Here is a 16621-nt window from a genome sequence, read left to right on the forward strand (position 1 = left end):
CTATGCCTCACAAGGAAAGAACTCCAATCATTGCTGCTATACGATCCTAGAAAGAGAAATCAGAAGACTCATCGGGCAATATAAAAGAAGAAGTAGAAGGACAAAGAAGATCGCACAATTTCACATTTGTTTCTACACCTTTCTAGTTATTTGTATAAAACTATATTCTTGGGTCCACAAGTGTTAGTAAAAGATAGGAAGAACTAGAAAACAAAACAAGAGTTGTGTCAACATTAGAAAAAAATATTGTTGTTGTATATTGTTGGTGGTGAACGTACTGAAACCATGATTGTTGTAAAGACTTACTAAAGATCTAAGAGAACCCTGGTGACCCAAGGAAACTGGATGTAGGTACCACACCTATACTGAACCAGTATAAAAACTGTTGTGCCTCCTTTACGTTTCTGGTTGCGAAATTTAATTCTGCTGCGATTGATCCCACTGTGAAGTTTAGTCGACTACTTCCTCTCTTAGATCAACTACGTTTCTGGTTGCGAAATTTAATTCTGCTGCTATTGATCCCATTGTGAAGTTTAGTCGACTAATTCCTCTCTTGGTTCAACTAAGTTTTAAATCAACCACAATATCTCTCCTCCCCCCTCCCCCGTACTTTCACATAAAAACTTACCAATTTAAATAGGAAGGTTCTTCCGAAAAATATTGATTGAACTTGAATTGCAACTAAAATATTACAACATTCTGAATAGTCAAATATTAAAATAAAAAGATAAGTCCAGATAATTCATACTGTTCCAAAGATAGTGTTATTAACGGTGTTAAAAATGTTTGATGGTCAATTCCACATAGAATGAATTCAAAATTTAAGAAAATGGCGGCTCGATTTTATCAAATACATCGTTGCCAAATTCACAATGATGATTATAGTTTCCATAAATATAACTATTCATTTATAACACTTCTTAGAATCGTGAAGATAAATCTTTGTAGTTCAGACCCATATGAAATGTTGCTATGTCAATCTTCATCAATCTTTAAGATAGCACTCTTCTTCAACAAGTTCCAAAATATGAGTGAGCGATACAAATATACAATCACCTTGTATATTTACTGAAAGTAACCAATTAAGAGTAAGTTAATGAATTGACTCGTCAAACAAATTAAATGAAAGTGAGTGCATAGAGGCTGTGACTTCTTGCATACTCACCAAAGGCTTGAAGCGACTCTACGGCTCACTCGAGGGAGAAAATATTTTCCAACAAATATTTTTTAAATTTTTCATGTTTGGTTGGTTTAAATGATTTGAAAAATATTTTCTTTATGAACTCAAAATATTTTCCTTATCAAGAGAAGGGAAAACATTTTCCAAAACTCCTTCTCAACCTTCCCCACCCCACCCCCTCTCTCCAAAAAAGATTTTTTTTTTAAATTTCAGTTTTTCCGTTACCACTCACCCTACTACCCCTCCATCCCAACCCCGCTCCCGCTCCCGCAAAAAAATTATTTTTTTACCTTTTTTTTTTTGCAATTTCAAATTTCTATTTTGTCGTTTTTCTGCACCACCCACCCCCCAAATCTCCCCCACTCCCAGCACAATTTTTTTTTACTTTTTTTTTTTGTAATTTCAAATTTCTTTTTTTTCTCGTTTTTTTTGCTTCCCCCTCCCCCTCCCCCCTGGGAAAAAATATTTTAAATATATTTTTTAGTTTTAGTTTTTTTATTTATCGGTTTAAAGGTTCAAAATTTTACAAGTTCCAAAGTTATGAGTTCAGAGGCTTATGTGTTTGGAAGTTTACGGGGTTAGAAATTATAAAGTTTGCGATTTCGAAATTTCGCGGTTTCGAAAGTTTAGCGGTTTGAAAGTTTATGAAAATGTGGGTTTACAAGGTTGTTGGTTTGAAAGTTTATGACTTCAAGTTTATTATATCTAAATTATTTATGAATACTCTTGAGAAGCCACACACTCTCTATTTTCTCTGTTTTTCTTTACCACTCAAAGGCTCACTCATCTTAGGGTGCCTTCACCAGGAAAAGTACAATGAGATAGAAGTAGTACAATTTCCTTTTTAAATACGCAGACGTAACAATACCAAGAAATGAGCATAACATTTTCTACAATTTTCCTTGTTACGAAGTCGTACTCAACATAGACATTTTTAACAGGAAGAATATGAGCAAGATTTTGAGTTTGCTGACCAACTTTATCCACCATAAGCTGTTTTCATCTTGAAAGCTATAGAGCAGCACATTGTTTTTGCCTTTTAGCTTCAAGACTTCTTAGTCTGTAGTTATTGTGCACCACCATCCCAGGCATTCTAGATCCACATAACCAGAATCACATTATTAACACATATAATTATATGCATGCACAAGGATACAGTATACTCGTAAATGAATCTAAATCGTTATGCGGCAGAATAGGAGATTCGTAAGGAACTGCCTTGAATAGTGACAATAATTTTGGCAAAATGCCTGCCCTCAAATTCCATTTCTTAACCATCAGAAGTCACATTTACAAATGAACCTCAGACTTTGATAAGTTACTATAGACAAAGGAAAGCATTATATATTTGGAGAATATAGCACCAAACATTGACAATTTCATTTTGAAAAGCATCTTGTCCCAAAGCAGCAAGCATCTAGAGTTTTCTTTCTAGCTTCCATAATTAAAATCATCAGACTCATCTAGTCTTCTATTAAATGGATCCAAATAACGCAAGGTAAGTGGAGTAAACTAAAATTTCAGTTTTTCAGTTCAAACGACTGTTGGGAATAAACCCCTTGCCAAAATAATATTCACGGTAATAAAAATGGAATAATAATGTAGCACCGAGATACGGTAATTAACAAGAATAAAAGAGTAACAACGACACCAAGATTTTTACGTGGAAAACCCTTTTAATAAGGGAAAAAACCACGGCCCCGAGAGGAGCAACTGATATCACTATAGTAAGGAATTTTACACTTTGTAGGTCGGAGATAAATACTCCAAAGACCACTACAACACTCAAAAGAAATAACCCTCTTTTGATATTCCCACCTCACTACAATATCGCTCACTCTCTATTTTCCTCACAGACTATTTTCTTATACCTTGTCTGTGAAACCTCACTCTTTCTTTCTCTCTTTGTTGGTGTGTAGAAATGAGAGTTGAAGCTCTCCTTTTATAGCCAAAGCTTCACCCTCTAAAGCCTACAATATTTGACAATTTACACACACTTTTCACAATTCAACAAAGTTGGCTACCAAACCAAAGAAATTCAACAAGGTTGGCTACCAACCAAACCAAGTCAACAAGGTTGGCTACCAAACCAAAGAAAACTCTTATTAGGCACATGCCTAATACTTCTTCAATGAGATGGACATCATCAATCTCCCCCTCCAGTCTCATTCATCTAGAGGAGGTAGCACTGTCTTCTAGTTTGAGTGCATGCCGACAAGTTCTTTGCATAGCTCGAACTTGTTCCTTGGTACCACCTTGGTCAGCATATCTGCGGGATTCTCACTTGTAGAAATCTTCAAGACTTTTAGAGATTCATTATCTACCATTTCTCGAATCCAATGATATCTCACATCAATGTGTTTGGTCCTTGCATGGTACATAGAGTTCTTGCTAAGGTCTATTGCACTTTGACTGTCACAATAGACGACATACTCCTTCTGATGCAATCCAAGCTCTTGAAGGAACCGTTTGAGCCATACCATCTCCTTGCCAGTTTCTGTAGCGGCAATGTACTCTGCTTCAGTTGTTGAAAGTGCAACACACTTCTGCAACTTAGACTGCCATGATATAGCTCCCCCTGAAAATGTAAACAAATATCCAGTAGTAGATTTTCTGTTGTCAATGTCACCTGCCATATCAGCATCTGTATAGCCCTTCAAGATTGGATCAGATCCTCCAAAGCACAAACAATCTCCCGTGGTACCTCTCAGGTACCTGAGTATCCACTTGACTGCTTCCCAATGTTCCTTTCCAGGATTTTCAAGAAACCTGCTGACAACACCAACTGCGTGAGCAATATCAGGTCTAGTACATACCATTGCATACATCAAGCTTCCGACTGCTGAAGAATAAGGAACTTTAGCCATGTTCCCTTTCTCCTCCACTGTTGTAGGACACATCTTCTTACTCAACTTTAGATGACCAGCAAGAGGTGTGCTGACTGGCTTAGCATTCTTCATGTTGAAGCGTTCTAGTACACGTTCAATGTACTTCTCCTGAGATAGCCACAACTTTCTACTTGTTCTCTCTCGAACTATCTTCATCCCTAGAATTTGTTGTGCTGGGCCCAAGTCCTTCATATCAAATGACTTGGACAGATCTCCTTTCAACTTTGCTATCAACCCCTTGTCTTTTCCTACAATTAACATGTCATCCACATACAACAACAATATAATAAAGTTATTCTCAGAAAATCTTTTGAAGTATACACATGGATCAGAATAGGTCTTTAGGTATGTTTGACTTTTCATGAATGAGTCAAACTTCATGTACCACTGCCTTGGTGCCTGCTTCAATCCATAAAGACTCTTATTCAATTTGCACACCATGTGTTTCTTTCCAGCTACTTCAAATCCTTCTGGCTGCTCCATATAAATCTCCTCTTCCAAATCTCCATGAAGAAATGCAGTTTTCACATCCAACTGCTCCACTTCAAGATCTAGGCTAGCTGCTAAGCTCAAAATTGTTCGAATAGAAGTCATTTTGACAACAGGTGAGAAAATTTCGTCAAAATCAATACCTTTCTTTTGTTCGAAGCCTTTAACCACCAATCGAGCTTTGTATCTGACCAGCTTGCCATTTCCATCTTTCTTGAGTTTAAAGACCCATTTGCATTTGAGTGGTCTTTTACCCTTTGGAAGTTCAACCAGCTTGTATGTGCCATTTTTCTGTAGAGATTCCATCTCTTCTTGCATAGCTTTCATCCACTGGTTCTTTTCTGGATGGGACAACACCTCCTTAAGACTTTCTGGCTCCCCCTCATCACTGATGAGGACATACTCTGTGGAAGGGTACCTGCATGACTCTACCCTTGGCCTCTCTGATCTCCTCAGAGGTTGAGGTTGTTCTTCTCCCTGAGTGGGGTGCTCCACTTCCTCGACACCTTCATCAAGTTGCTCCCCCTGCTCAATAACCTCACCAGGTTGCTCCCCCTGCTCGGCAACCTCGTCGGTCGTACTTTCTGCACTTGTGGGATTGTTAGAAGTAGAAGGAATAGTAACAAAGTTAGGAATTATACCATTCTTCGCCTTTTCTGACATATCAGCAGCAGTTCCAACTTCACTTTCTCGGAAGACTACATCTCTGCTTCTGATGACCTTCTTCTTTACAGGATCCCACAGTCTGTACCCGAACTCTTCATCTCCATATCCGATAAATATGCAGGGAACAGATTTATCATCCAGCTTTGTTCTCTGCTCTTTTGGTACATGTGCAAAAGCTCTGCAACCGAACACCTTCAGATGCGAGTAGGACACCTCCTTGTTGGTCCAAACTCTCTCTGGGATTTCAAACGCCAACGGAACTGATGGACTCCTATTGATCAGGTAACAGGCTGTCTGAACTGCTTCACCCCAGAATGACTTAGGCAGTTTAGCCATTCTGAGCATGCTTCTCACCTTCTCCACAATGGTGCGGTTCATCCTCTCGGCTACGCCATTGTGCTGTGGGGTTCCAGGAACTGTCTTTTCATGTCTGATCCCATGACTTGAACAATACTCTTCAAATTCCCTTGAAGTGTACTCACCTCCATTGTCACTTCGGAGACGCTTTAGCTTTCGACCCGTCTCCCTTTCTACTAGAGCATGAAACTTCTGGAAAACTTGAAACACCTGATCTTTGGTTTTCAAAATATAAACCCATAATTTTCGTGAAGCATCATCAATAAAAGTAACAAAATATTTGTTACCGCCCATTGATTCAATTTCCATTGGGCCGCAAACATCAGAATATACTAAATCAAGTATATTCAATTTTCTTTCAGACGATGTCTGAAATGAGACTCTATGCTGCTTACCAAATAAACAGTAGTCACAAGGTTTTACCGTTGTACCTTTGGCATAAGAAATGAGTGATTTCTTGGCAAGAATCTGCAATCCCTTCTCGCTCATATGACCCATTCTTTTGTGCCACAAATCTACAGAAATCTCATCTTGTGCCGCGTTCAATTCACCTTGGCATATTTCTGCATTTGTCCTGTACAACGTGCCACGAGCAACTCCCTTTGCAATCACCAATGATCCCTTAGTGAGTCTCCACTTTTGATTTGCAAAATAACTCTCGTATCCATCTCGGTCTAAAGCAATTCCCGAGATCAAGTTCATCCGCAAATCAGGTACATGCCGCACATCCTTTAGAACCAATGTGCATCCGACATTTGTCTTGATACAAATGTCACCAATCCCCGCAATCTTTGAGTAACTTGTGTTACCCATTTTCACTGTGCCGAAATCACCTGCTACATATCTGCAAAAAAGATCTCTTACCGGTGTGGCATGGTGAGATGCCGCTGTGTCAACCACCCATTCCGACTCTGGACCTGACAGGTGCATGCATTCCTCTTCCTCATTTATAAAGAGGACAACATTATCATTATTTTGCACCATGGCGGCTGTGTTGTCGTCATTCTTCTGGCCACTGGTTTCACCTTTGCCCTTCCTTGGATTTGGGCAATCTCTTTTGAAGTGACCTGGTTGATTACAGTTGTAGCAATTTCTGACTCTTGATTTGGATCGGTTCTTTGACTTCCCACGAGCTCCGGATCTACCATAGTTGTTCGAACTCCTTTGATAACTCCTGCCTCTACCTTCTGTGATGAGAGCCTGTCCTTGATTTTCAGGCTTCTTTCTCATCTTCTCATTGAGTAGAAGAGCCGATGTGACATCTTTCAACTCAATAGTAGTCTTACCGTGCAGGATGGTTGTTGCCAAATTATCGTACGAAGATGGCAACGAGTTCAATAGCAAGATGGCTTTATCTTCTTCCTCGATTTTCACTCCGAGGTTGGCAAGCTGTGTGATTAGTCCGTTAAACACATTTAAATGTGACAAAAAATTCGTACCTTCACTCATGTGTAGGGCGTATAACTGCTTCTTCAGGTACAATTTATTTGTCAGCGTTTTGGACATGTATAGGCTTTCCAACCTTGTCCAAATTCCACGTGCAGTGTCTTCATCAATGATGTTATTTACCACATCATCTGATAAGTGCAACCTGATTGCACTAGCAGCTCTTTCATCCAAGTCAGCCCAATCCTCAGCTTTCATGGTATCAGGCTTTTTGGAATCAACATCTAGAACCTTGTGTAATCCTTGTTGGATGAGCAGATCTCTCATCCTTCTTTGCCATGTTGAGAAACCGTTATCTCCGTTGAATTTTGCTACCTCGTACTTTACTCCGGACATTTATTTTTCACCGAGTATAGTACTACCGATAGTGAATAGTATTTCAGTGAACGAGCAGAACCTGTGCTCTGATACCAGTTGTTGGGAATAAACCCCTTGCCAAAATAATATTCACGGTAATAAAAATGGAATAATAATGTAGCACCGAGATACGGTAATTAACAAGAATAAAAGAGTAATAACGACACCAAGATTTTTACGTGGAAAACCCTTTTAATAAGGGAAAAAACCACGGCCCCGAGAGGAGCAACTGATATCACTATAGTAAGGAATTTTACACTTTGTAGGTCGGAGATAAATACTCCAAAGACCACTACAACACTCAAAAGAAATAACCCTCTTTTGATATTCTCACCTCACTACAATATCGCTCACTCTCTATTTTCCTCACAGACTATTTTCTTATACCTTGTCTGTGAAACCTCACTCTTTCTTTCTCTCTTTGTTGGTGTGTAGAAATGAGAGTTGAAGCTCTCCTTTTATAGCCAAAGTTTCACCCTCTAAAGTCTACAATATTTGACAATATACACACATTTTTCACAATTCAACAAGGTTGGCTACCAAACCAAACTAATTCAACAAGGTTGGCTACCTAACCAAACCAAGTCAACAAGGTTGATTACCAAACCAAAAGAACTTTTATTAGGCACATGCCTAATACTTCTCCAATGAGATGGACATCATCAACGACCACCTGTAAGAGCAATCAAATCTAATAATATTCGCATAGAATATTTAGGAACTCAAAGGAAAAGATTGCTCCAATTTTCACAAAGACACGGACCTTTAGAGAAATAACAAATTATTAATTCTTATTCAATCCAAAGAAGGCAGAACAATGTAGTAATGGACCTTCCGAATAAATCTCAAAAAAATTAACACAACACATATTAATGGAGTCCATTACTCAAATGATTACTCAACTATCCTAAATTATTTTTTAAAGTCACATTTCTTTTATTTGTAACAACAAAGTCACTGAACTATACCTATTACACTCAGAAGATCCCTCAACTAGATTTTCCAAATTTTGAATTGTCAAATACCTATTTTACCCTCTAAATTATAAACATTTATCTTCTTTTTATTTTTTTAAAACTTTTTAATATTATAATTTTTCCCTTTTTAATTTACATTATGGACTTACCTATAAAATAAATAAATTATTTACAAATTAAAAAAATAAAAAAGTATTTAAGCATATATAATGCTGGAATAACAAAATAATGAGCATAGTAAAAAAAATTAATTAGAATAATTTGTTAGTAATAATAATTTAAGTATTAACAACAAAAATTCAAAAATTTATTTACACAATTCAAAATGAAAGAAAATAAAGATTGTAAAATACATATTCCATGCACATAATATAAAAATAATTATTTGAATAAAATTATTTTTATAATATACATTATATATTCTTGAAAATTAACATAGCATATTTTACCCTATACAGATAGTCCCCCTGCTTTCCAGTGACATAACTTTGTGTCGTCGGAAAGTTGATAGAAACATAATAATATAATTGAGCATAATTTTCAAGAATATATAATGTATATTATAAAAATATCTTTATTTAAATAATTATTTTTATATTACGTACATGAAATATATATTTTACAACCTTTATTTTCTTTCATTCTGAATTTTTGTTGTTAATACTAAAAAGTTAAAAAAAATAAAAAGAAGATATATGTTTATAATTTAGAGGTTAAAATAGGTATTTGATAATCCAAAATTTGAAAAATCTAGTTGAGTGACCTCCTGAGTGCAATAGGCATAGTTCAGTGATTTTGTTGTTACAAACGAAAGAAAAGTGACTTTAAGAGATAATTTGGGATAGTTGAATGACCATTTGAGTAATTGACTTTTTATTAATGCCAGCTTGGTACGAAATAACTACAACAACAACTGAAAAGGCTACAAGACTTACGGTGTGTTTGGTATGACGGAAAATGTTTTCCGTGAAAAATGTTTTCCAAGAAAATATTTTCTTGGAACACAAATAGTAATCTTATTCATTTTCCGTGTTTGGTATGCAAATCAAGGAAAATATTTTCTCAAGAGTATTCATAAATAATTTTGATACAATAAACATGAAGCCATAAACTTTCGAACCAACAACTTCCCGAACCCACAAATTTCATAAACTTCTGAATCGCAAAACTTTTGAAACCGCGAAATTTCGAACCCGTAAACTTTATAATTTCTAAACCTGTAAACTTCGAAACACATAAACCTCCGAACTCATAACTGTGGAACTTGTAAAATTTTGAACTTGTAAACCGAAAGATGAAAAAAGTAAAACTGAAAATATATTAAAATATTTTTTCCGGGGGGGGCCATAACTTTGAAACTCGGAAAATTTTGAATCTGTAAATCGAAAGATAAAAAAATTAAATTGAAAATATATATAAAAAAGTTATTTGGGGGGTGGGGGTAGAAAAAAAAAATAGAAATTTGAAAATTACAAAAAAAGTAAAAATGAGGCGAGGTGAGAGATTGGGGCAGTGGGTGGGGTGGAGTCGCAGCAGAAGGGTTGTGGAGATTTTGGGCGCTGGTTTGGTTGGAGAAGAGCGGGGAAAAAAAGTAAAAATAATTTTTTTTCTTGGGGTGGGCGGTGGGGGATGGGTGTGGGGTGGATTGGTGAGAATAAGGAATAGGGTGAAGAAGGTTGAGAAAGAGTTTTAAAAAATGTTTTCCCTCTGATAGGGAAAATATTTTCCTCCAATTAGAGGAAAATGAGTTGATGAGGAAAATATTTTCCAAAATATTTAAGCCAACCAAACACGGAAAAATTGGAAAATATTTTCCTTTCGTACCAAACACACCCTTACCAAGAAAGTTCAATTCCATACACTGGTTTGCCTCTTGCTTACTGAAAGGCCTTTTTAGCAGCAAAATAGAAGATCTGACATTGCATTTGTGAGTATATTTGAATTGCATCTATAAAAGTGAGGTAGCACAATGACACTTCAATTTAAGATCTTAGTGTTTCTTGACTTATGTACACGAAATGAATGTTGATCGATTAATATCACTATCTCAATTCCAAATGAATTCGGGTCAACGGTATATATTAGCTCTATACTGTGTCCTATTTAGAACCACATGCTCCACCACTTCTCTTTTAAGATTCCCATTCCTAAATTCTCTAGCAACAAAATGAGAAGAAAATGAACATAACCTACTTGCTAATTTAATGAAGAAAGAAAAAGTTATTTAAGCCAAGCAAGTTCACAAAACAGGTCATGAAAATCTAAATATATTTAAGCTCCACTACTTAATTTGCATCAGGTGCAGCGTTCTTTGCCGCAGTCTATCCACTTTCAAATTAATAGTTTTTAAGTATTCACCATAAACCTCAAACAACAAACTGTCAAGAAACTCTATTTTATGCTACAATAGGATAGAAATACGAACAATCTAAGGACATAATCCTTCCATTATAATAATCTAATACCTATCATAAGATCCAATTTCATCCTGATAGCCACCCACTTTTGTAAAATCGTATTAGATGGAGCATGAGGATATAGATGAGCCACTGAGATACTTCATCTTCTCTGTTCATCCTCTAATTCTATGATGATTCTTTCTCAAAATATAAACAGAAACCAATATATAAGAAATGAATAAATATGGACAATTATATTAAATTTTGGTAATGATTACCTATCTTTAGAAGTTGAACTACTAATTATTAAAGATACAACTCATCCAAAATCAAAGTATAAAGATCGCATAAGAAAATGCGCATTTTCTGCATTAATATCTAAGAAGAGAAGACATACAACTTCAGATGGATGGATCCACTAATATAAGAAATATGTAGGAAACAATCTATCTAGATAGCTTCACGAAAATTCAATTGCAATCATTCGTAAATGAAGAGGAAAAAGAGTTAAGTTTGATTCCCAAATAAACAAAGAGATCAGACAGAACAAACAACATGCATGTAAGAAAATCCAGCAAGAAATTATTTCAAAAGACAGAGAAATGTTTACCTGTAAGTGCTCAAGAGACAGCAAACAATGTTGGAGGTAGAAAGGAGAAAACCTGAAAAACAAAAGGAGCGGAAAGGAGCAGTAATTGTTTAGGAGAAGAAATTTGGACTAAGAAAGATAAATTAAATTGAATTGGACTAAGGTAAGAAGTACCTTAATCTTCACTTATATACATTGATGATTCTTCTCAAATCTTATTTAGATGAAAAAACTCCTTGGCAACATGAATATCCAGAAAAATCTAAGAAAGCTTCCCAATTTTTTTCGAAGATGCTGCTATTAAGAGAATAAAATGCTAAAATAGAAGAAATTTAATGTTAATCAGAGCAGGCACTTGGCAATACGAAGCGCCAGCAAAAAAGAATTAAATTTTGAATTTTTTTGGAGAAAGAAACAAAATAAAAATTCTCATATACAGTATGTACTCCACCTGGACCCATTTCATACTAATTTGAATTATTCCTTTTCTTTTTTCCCTTTGAGTTGTAACTTTAATTTTGAGTTGTGGGTAAAGTACCCCTCTACTTTATTTTATTCGCTAACTTTACCCTTCGTTAGCGATTATGAACAAAATACCCCTGCCGTCTTTAAACTTCACACTTATACCCCTATTTGGATGGAAACCCCCAAATCCTCTTAAGTTATCCGATTTCCAAAAAACTACCCACTCCCTTCGTTGACCCGCCCCGACCCGCCTATCATTATCACGGAGTGGGTAATTTTTTTTTGGAAACATTGAGATGATGATAATACACGGGGGGGGGGGGGGTATGGCTTGCACGACTGCAACAAATTAGTCAGCCAAAGGCTGGGGTCCGTTGAGAAATTTCAGAGGATATATGGACTTCACGGGTCCCCTATGGGTGTGCAGTCCATAGAATTTGGACCTTTATATGGGAAAAGAAAGGTACCTGGCATATGCATTGCATTCAAATCATACATACTTCATTGCATTGATTATCTGATGGTGAACTAAGTGCTGGTTGATATTTGATGGACTTGGTTGATTTTCAGATAAATGAGGTTTCTTAAATGATTACTTGATATTGGAGATATTGTCTTTGAACTCTTCAAGAATTGAATAACTCTTATGTATATGAAGTCTTATGTGGATAATGTGACTTGATTGAATTCAGTGAACCTTTATGATATTGGAGATATTCTATCACCTTTGGCTCATTCAGTCCGGATGAATTATGTGGTTTTAAAGAAAGTAAAGATGAAGGATTACTGGAGAACAACAAAGTTGGAGTCGATCAACCTGATGATGATGAAGGTTGAACGTTGATGACTCGTCGTAGGCGCCATAAAAGGAGCCCACGAAAAGAATCGATAGAACAACCAACAAGAAAAATGATGGTAAAAAGACCAATGAAACATAATCCAGTTACGCGTTTGGGAAAGCAAAAGTGGAGGTGCACCACCCTCAAAAGCCACAACATCTAGTGACCTTGGAGGATTACTTGCCATGTTGGTTTTACATTTTACCGTGATGGTATTGAGGCCTTTTGTTGCAATGCTGATAAAGGGGAAGAAAAGAGTGATGAACTACCGCTGGCACCATCTTCAGAAAAGCTCATCGAGTCTATTCCTCAAGAAGTTGATGACGATCATCTACTAGGTGACACTCTTCATAACTGCCTATTGTACCCGATTGGCTATATGAGTGATGAAAGGGTAAATCAAATTATGGAGGATCCTCATTGAACATCTTGCCAATTTGCATTGTGAAAGAACTTGATTCCCATGAATGAACTCTTAGAAAGTTGTGTGATGATCCAAAGATTCAACCAAGGGGAGCAAAGAGCTATATGTGTGATCAGGTTGGGAATTACCATTGAAGATATGCAATCAAGTGCATGGCTGCATGTTGTTGGCCCAAGAACAGGTGAAGTTTTGAAGATTGACAAAAGAACTCAGACATGGACCAGGTCCATCTTGTGAAGCACAATCATGATCAACCTATACATGTGAGATGCACGTGAAAGAAAGAAATCTAACTGATCAAGAAGCAATATCTCCTGATCTGATCGAAAATATTGCATATTGGATAAGGAGAGAAAGACTCCTTACATGAAGAGAACATAGTTTAGGAAGAAGATAGTGTTAGAGTTTGAGATCACCATGAACACTTCTACGATAGAAGAGTAGCGATTGAATCCCAGTCAAAATCTTATTACTAACCTATTAAATGTCAGTGTTGTTCTCTTTTATAGGCAATGCACATAAGCAGAAGTTAAACTTTAATTGAGAGCAAAAGAGCAAGGCGATTTTGCAAGCAATTTATGTGTGATTTGAGTGTGCAATCCTGAAACTACTTGAACGAGATAGAAGAACCAGTTCCATGTGTCTATCTTTTATTCTAGTTCAATTGTAGTAGGTGATTTTATATTGTACCCTTCAGGTTTCATAGAAGCAATTGTATTAGGTACCTAGAGTGTTCAAGTTAGAGTTAACTTGAAGTTGCCGTAACAGTTGAGGTTGTGTGCCACAACGGGATTAGAGTTAATCCTTAGGTTTACAAAGAGTTTTGTAAATGCTGTTTTGGCTCTGTGATTTTAGTAGAAGTTTGGGAAAATCCTACTGAGTAGTAGGTTATGGTTTTTTCACCTTTTGAGCCAGGTGTTTTTCACGTAAAAATCCCAGTGTTCTTTATTTTCTGTATTTATTATTCGCAAACAGTAGTAGTTGGAACACCTAGAAGAACCAGGTCCTTCTATAGTTTAGTTAAGCAAAAATTGGATACCACACAAATCACCCCCCCCCCCTGTGTGGTATTGCCGCTTAAAACATCATTTGGTATTAGAGCAGGTTATCCTTGAAGAGGTTAACACCTTAGGAAAAGATCAAGATGAGTGCACCACCTGGAAACTGGGAAGGGCAATCCACTGCGAGGCCTCCACTCTTTAATGGTCAGTACTATTCTTGGTGGAAGAACAAGATGAGAGATCATATCATAGGAGAAGACTATGAAATCTGGGACATAGTCATTGATGATCCCCTAGCAACTACAAAGAAGAATGCTGAAGAAGTGGATGTGCCAAAGACAAGAGCTGACTACACTACTGAAGACTTGAAGAAATGAGAGAAGAATGCCAAGGCCAAGAAATGGCTTGTGTGCGGACTGGGTCCAGACGAGTACAACATGATTCAAAGATGTACCACTGCTAAGGATATGTGGGACACTTTACAAGTGGCTCATGAAGGAACTCTTCAAGTAAAGAGATCAAGAGGAACACTGCTATATTATCAATATGAGAATTTCATTATGAAGGAAGGAGAAACTATCTAGGAGATGTACACAAGGTTCACAAAACTAACAAATGAACTTAAATCTCTTGGGAGAATTATCCTTGAAGAAGACAAGGTTGAGAAAATCTTGACAAGGGTCTTACTAGTGACTTGGGAAAGCAAAATCACTGCTATTCAAGAATCAAAGAACATTGCTACTCTCAAGTTGGATGAACTGATTGGAAACCTCACTCTCTATGAACTGAGAAGGCAAACCATGAAAATGGATGCACCCAAGAAAGAGAGGAGTTTGGCTCTCAGAATAGCTGAAGGTGCAGATCTGGAGGATGATGAAATTGCCATGATCACAAGGATTTCAAAAAGTACCTAATGAGAGGAATAGGTTCTTCAAGAGGTACAACATTCAACAAACCAAGGGCTCCTAAGAAACAAACCAACGAGGGTTGTTACAAATATGGCAAGACTGATCACATGATCAAGAACTGTCCTCAGTGGGAAATTGAATGGAAGAAGGAAAGGGCTGAACGAAAGAACAAGAAGAAGGAATAGGTTCAACCCAAAAGGAACAAAGGAACAACAAAGGCTGTGGTTGCTTCTTAGGGAGAAACATCAGATGAGGATTCAGAAGATGAAGCTGGAGATGAACAAGTACTTATGGCCATCAGAGAATCAGATGATGAACAAGAGGTAAGCGTCCTTCATCTCAAAGACAAGATTAAATTTTTGTCTAAAGAAAGGTTGTCTGAACTATTGCTGGACTTCATCAATGAGTCTGAAATAATTAATAGTGAGAATGAAGAGCTGTCTAGGGAGTGTGTGATCTTAAAAGCCAAGTGCAAAAATCTAGAATCTAGGGCTAATAAGAGTGACAGTAAAAATGTTGAGTTGATGAACCAGGTTCTTGAACTTGACACCAGTATCCAAGAACTAAGGTCTGATAATTTAAAACTAAAATTAGGAACAGGTAAGAAGATAGTTGATCACACACATCTCACCTTAGAAGAAAACCTAGGAATAATGAAGGATGAGTTGTACAGGAAGGATGAGCAGATAGAAGTCTTAAAAGAAGACCTAGGGAAGGTAAAACATGAACTAGACAGAACTTACAAATGGAATAAGGCTTCTAATGCACTATCCTGGCTACAAGAACATCACAGTAGCAACAAGAGAGGACTTGGCTATGGGGCACAAGCACCTAAGTGGGACCCCAAAAGCAAGTACCTCACTCTTCCTGAAAATAAAATCTGCACACATTGTGGCAAGACTTGCCATTACAAAAATAAATGTAATACAAAAGAAAAGGCCAGTCAAAAGAACAAAGCTTTTGTTCAAGAGAAAAATAGGCTGCCTGTATGGGCTAAAAGAAATTTGATTTATCCCTTTGCCTATAGAAAGGGACCCAAACTAGTTTGGGTTCCTAAGACTAACCCCTAATTTCTTTTTGCAGTTCCAAGTGAAGGTAAGTAGCTAAATATGGTACATGGATAGTGGCTGCTCAAAACATATGATTTGAAGCAAGAATCGGTTCCTTTCACTTTAGGACTTAAAAGGAGGTAATGTCTCCTTTGGAAATGGGAAGAAAGGTGAGATTATTGGGGTTGGAAAGGTAGGTAAGACAGACTCACACTCCATTGAGAATGTCTACTTGATAGATGGCTTGAAATATAGCCTAATCAGTATATCACAACTGTGTGACAGAGGTAACCTTGTAGCATTTACCTTTACCAAATGCTTTGTGATTAACCTTACCACTGACAAGATTGTTTTGCAGGGAAAAAGAGTTAACAATATTTACATTGTAGATTTGTTCACTCTTTCAAAAAATGAGCTCACTTTCTTGAGTGTGTTGGACAATGATCCCCTCTTGTGGCACAAAAGACTTGGTCATGCGAGTCTGAACCAACTCAACAAATTAGTCTCCAAGGACTTGGTGATAGGGTTACCTAACATCAAGTTCAAGGAAGACAAAGTTTGTGAGGCTTGTGTAAGGGGGAAACAGG

At 36.9% G+C, this 16621-nt stretch overlaps 1 long non-coding RNA gene across 1 annotated transcript; it reads right to left on the minus strand.

The window, feature by feature from the left end:
* Positions 1-2037: 2037 nt before the first annotated feature.
* Positions 2038-11592, minus strand: LOC104226835 (uncharacterized). The gene is made up of 3 exons (XR_710943.2): positions 11523-11592; positions 11370-11421; positions 2038-2273 (listed from the first exon to the last, which is right to left on the minus strand). It is a non-coding gene; the product is annotated as an uncharacterized lncRNA (long non-coding RNA).
* Positions 11593-16621: the final 5029 nt, after the last annotated feature.

The sequence above is a fragment of the Nicotiana sylvestris genome, chromosome 10, assembly GCF_000393655.2.
Source record: "Nicotiana sylvestris chromosome 10, ASM39365v2, whole genome shotgun sequence".
Classification (NCBI taxonomy): Eukaryota; Viridiplantae; Streptophyta; class Magnoliopsida; order Solanales; family Solanaceae; genus Nicotiana; species Nicotiana sylvestris.